Here is a 5,477-nt window from a genome sequence, read left to right as displayed (position 1 = left end):
GATTTGTAGACATCAAACTTTTTAATGTAGTGAAAAATGAAAGTTAATGAGTCAGAAGTTTCATTTTCTTTTCTTTTTTTTAAAACTTTTTTCTGATGTTAATTATTAAGAGAAAACTTGCAGTCTTGCCAAATACCTTGGTGATATCTGCTATTGGTAGCACTATATTTAAAAAGCATTAACTTTGAATATGCTCTTTTGCAGTTTCAATGTTATAATAATTACTTAAATGATTATATTAAAGTTACTTTTATTAATACATAAAATTTCTCACCAGGACATATAATAGTCAAGATCCCAGAAATCCAACACAAGAACAATACACTGAAAGCAGCTAGAGAGTCACATGGAGAGAAAACATCCTTTCAGGCTTTCACGGAGAGAACATTGGTCAAGCAATGGCTGTGACTCATCCACATGGATAACACTGACAAACAATCTACAAACTGTGGTACAGGGTTCTAGGGTAAATTCTGAGGGGATTTCACTGGCCTTGTTAGATACAAAAGTGACATTTCTTGTTATATTGGTCTTGCTTTATCTTGGTCTTATCCATCCAGTAGAAAACTATAAAAACAAGGTATAAAAAGTAAAGCCATAATAATATGCTGAGTTGTAAAAGGCTCAAGTCAACATTGCCAGTCGTAAGGATAACCCTCTACTATTATGGATTACAGGACTATATTGGAATATTTTGCTGAATTCACGTACCTACAATGTTTAAATGGCAATGGAATATGTATCTCTGACAAAACTAAACAAGTAAAGGTGATACAAATGAAGGATCATGTTGTATCTATATATACAAAATAGGACATATATACAGCTACTTTCTCTTAATTCAATGAGAAGAAAGATTTGTACTAATATTTGGACAGGATATCATGTCTCATACTATGAATATGCACTAAGAAGACAACAATATGCAATGTATTAGTTATTGAATCTGTCCTACTAATTGTTTTTGAAACTGTCTCATTTCTATTTGTTTCCCAATAAAATTATTTTTAAAAAAGAAAGCAACTAGAGAAAAGAAACAGATCACATTTAAAGGAAAACCCATCAGAATAATGTAGGTTTCTCTTTAATAAATAAAATTTCAAGTTTTTCAGATTTATGTGGTTAGTACTATCTGACCATCCAGTGAGGTAGGGTTCAGACAACTTGGGCCCTCTTCCAGAGCCCTAGTTAAGACACTCTTTAGATATGCTCTCATGAGAAAATACCATGCCACTTGTGTTGAACCCCTTAATTGCTGAAGGACAATGTGAAAAGTGTTTTTGGTCAAATATGGATACCTGAGCTGCAGGATTAACATTTATATAGGAATCTTGTGAAGTTTGAAAGCAGGAAGAGTGATGGGTGAGAGTTTGAAAGGTGTTCAGATACTTTCTTATCTGTAAGATACAATATCAAATATAGACAAATTTCTCCTAATTTAGACAAAATGTTTTTTTTCTGAAAGTTTTCCTCTAATAAGTAACTCCTAGTGGTATTGGGGAATCCTCCTGAATCCATTCATAATTAATTTTTGATATCCTTTTACTAAACTTATAACTATTTGCTATGTGCCTGAAAATATAGTAGATGTTATAGTTTTTATGTATTTGTCTCCTACCCCCAGCCTCATACAGTCATGGGGCAGCTTCTGGAGTTTGTGATTGATTATTGTGGGTATGGATGCTACACCTGCCATGGGGTAGGTAAATTGCATTTCGATGTAAGGAGGGAAGAGAAGTTAGATGCTTGAGTTGTTGCTACTCCTTCTTTTATTCTCTTGTTCTTTACCACACCATGAAAGGTTGTTCTCTGCCATGTGCCACTCTACTGTGGAGCCATCTAAGTATACACTAAAACCTCCAGTAACTGTGAGACAAATAAACCTTCGCTTTCCTCATTTTGAGTGTCAGGTAATAATTATTTGTCCCAGCAATAAGAGAAGAGTAAGACAGTACACATGTTTTACTTTGGCTCTTCCACCAACCATCAATATATCACCCAAATATATACTTGAAAAGCTTCTCAGCATCCAACACAGGAAAGTGAAAAGCCCTCTAAAGCAATATATGAGCCCAGATATTTATGAAATATGGACTGTGTAGTCTATTGACCTTATCAAGGTCCAGTTTCATGGCCTTCTAAAGAGCATGTTGCTAAGGAAATAATATGCTTCCAACTTGTTCATTGTTAGATACAGAGTTTTAGTCTCACAACTTTGAGGAATGCAGTCACAAAAAATGGAGAAAGTTAAAAGAATTTTATTAGAAATAATAATAATAAGGAGAAGAACTCCTAGATTCCTAGGAGAGATCCTGAGTATGTGACCCCTGAGGCTTTTTGCCAGAGGTAATTTATACAGAAAAACCAAAAGGTAGGTACAATATGGATAAAACGACAATTAACAGGGTTACAATACTGACCCTATCAGGAAACAAGTCATTCAGTATGGGTATAAGAAAACAACTAATGAAATTTTAGAAACAGGAATATGGGTCCAGGAATTCTGGTCACACTCACCTATGTGTCTTAAAACTGTCTGGGGTCACCAGATCAGGTGGTGCTAATTACAGGTATAACTTCAAGTTGTCCTTTATCTCTAGAGAGGCATACGGGCCTGGCTATTGCTTCTCCAATTGGAGACCTTGGTCTCTTCAGATTTGCCTCTACTCACAATTCTGGCTTCTTTATTACTTATTTTTTGAGTTGATTTCCTTAAAGGGGTCAATCCCTCTCTGACTACATATTAATTTCTATATAACTTATCTGTCTATAATAATGTGACCAAAACACTCAGTATCCCTTTGTATAATTTTGGCAATCACAGTATCTATCTCATAGGCTTCTTTTATTTCTTTGTTTTTAAATAAAAAAGTTTATTTAGCTCACAATAAGTGGATATTTCAGCCTATACTTGGCTGGCTCCAAGGAAGAATGGCACGTGGCATAGAGCAGCCATTCATGCTGGTAACAAAGAGTGAAGAGCTCATAGACTTCTTGGAAAGACGAAATAAGTAATACATGTAATATTCTAATAGTACTTTCTACATACGGTCAAAATTTTAAAAAACTGGGGCTGGTTATATTATTATTATTATTAACTCTTCTAGTAAACTGAATGAAAGCAAGGCTGAAAGAACACGAAAAAGTCCCAGCCCAGGTCCACTGAGTGTGTGGGAGAGCTTCCAGCTACCCTGCACCAAGGGACAGACTACTGGTCCCTGCCCAGGCGCAGCGTGGGCGAGACCCTCTTCCACCCATTTGGGACGCCCCCCACCACCCCGCAGCACCTCCCCCATGCCACCTGCTGGGTAGGAATTTCTGCCACCTTCCCGTAACCCCCAGACCCAGTCCTAGCCAAGGTCTGGTGAGTGTGTGGGAGAGCTTCCGGCTACCCTGCTCCAGCGGGACAGACTACTGGTCCAAGCCCAGGCAAAGCGTGAGTGAGAACCTCTTCCACCCTCTTTGGATGCACCACACCACTCCGCAGCACCTCTGTCAACCCACCTGCCAAGTAGGAATTTCTGCCATGTTCCAGGAACCCTCAGACCCAGTCCTAGTGCAGACGCAGTGAGTGTGTGGGAGAGCTGCCTCTCCCCCCTACTTCACCTTGTCCCTTCCACGCTCAGCTCAGGCCTGGCATACATGTATGGGGGGTAACCATGCAGCTGCAATCCCTGCAGAGAGTGTAGAGGATAGAACCAACCACCTAGTCCAAGAGCAGAACATCTTGCCACAGGGTCACACCAGGATCACCCCCAAGGGCAGCAGCAGAAAGCAGCTGAGTACAGCAGCCAGACCCAAGCCAGACACAGCTGGACAAATCCAAACTTCGTAGATCTGCACCTGAACTTCAGTACGTGCTAAGGTTATAACAACAATGAAGATCAACAACAAAGGTCAGAAGACAGTGCTACGCAAAATGACAAGAAGAAGGAAAATGCAAACTCAGAACCCAAGCCCACCCACAAAAAGTGCAGAGGACACTACCACAGAACAAATTGGGAATCACACAGCTGAAAGCAATGAATCAATGGCTTCTGAAATAAAGAAAGACCTGCAGAAAGGTATACTGAAACTCAGATTGGAAATAAAAAAAGAAAACCCTGAATTAATAACATCTGCACTAAAGAATTAAATGAGGAAAAATATGGAGGAAACCCAGTGCCCACCCAGAACAAGTGCGGAGGACACTAGCTTAGCTCAAATGCATGAATTAATAGCGTCGATAGTAAATAAGCAGCAGCAGAAAGATATAGAGGAAATTAGAGCGCAATTCTCTCTGCAATATAAAAAGAATTCTCAGAACTCATAGCATCTGAAGTAAGGAAGCAACTACAGAAACATAGGGAGGAAACCCAATCTGAAAAAAAACACTGCGGTAAAAGAATTTATAACTGCTTCTAAAGAAGACATTGATAAAAATAAAAATACAGGAGAATAGAAAAATGACAGATTCCTTGAATGAGCACTACAGGAAAAAATAGATCACATGAAGCAGAGTAAAAGGGATATAGAGGAAACTAAAATCTCACTCACAATCTTGCAAAACTGTTTAAATGAAAGTAAAGACAGAGTTTCAGATCATGAAGATGCTGTTGCAGCTAGGGAAAAGGTAAGAAAGGATTTCTTGAAAACAAAGAGGATGCAGGAAAGAATAATCCATCATCTGCAAGATGATGCAAAGATGAACAATGTGAGACTAATAGGCATCAATGAGATAGAAGGAGTCAATACAAATGACATTAAAAAATATGGGCAGGAGTAATAGCAGAAAACTTCCCAAATATAAGGAAACAATCTGATGTTCAGGTAACTGAAGCATACATAAGGCCACATAACCTCATCACAATGAAAAACACACCGAGACATGTAATAGTCAACATCCCAAAAATTCAGCACAAAAATAATCTACAGAGAGCTGCTAGAGAAAAGAAACAGATCACATTCAAAGGAAAAACCATCAGAATTATGGCCAATTTCTCTTCACAAAACATGCAGGCAAGAAGATCATGGAACAGAGTACTTCAGGTCCTCTATGAAAACAAATTTTAGCCCAGACTACTATACCCCGCAAAACTCTCTTTGAACTTTGATGGAGAAGTGAAATACTTTCATGACAAAGAACAGCTAAAGAATTTCGTGATGACAAAGCCAACCCTACACAGGCTGCTGAAAGATGTTCTACAGAGGGACTAAAATGATCAGAACTCCAAGAATGGGATCAGAAGCAACCAACTAAATTGGGCAAGCAATTAAACACAGGAGAAAAAGGAGTAAACAACAAGAAGTAAATAACATGGCAACTGTAAGTCAATACATCTCAATTCTAACCATCAATGTAAATGAACTCAATTCACCAATTAAATGAAAGAGACTGGCACAGTGGATTAGGAAACAAAATCCAACAATATGCTGTATACAAGAAACACATTTAAATCATAAAGACATTCATAGGCTGAAAGTCAAAGGATGGAACA

The sequence above is a fragment of the Octodon degus genome, unplaced genomic scaffold, assembly GCF_000260255.1.
Source record: "Octodon degus isolate 3935 unplaced genomic scaffold, OctDeg1.0 scaffold00189, whole genome shotgun sequence".
Taxonomy (NCBI): Eukaryota; Metazoa; Chordata; class Mammalia; order Rodentia; family Octodontidae; genus Octodon; species Octodon degus.
The sequence above is the reverse complement of the archived record's forward strand: the minus strand, read 5'-3'. Positions refer to the sequence as shown.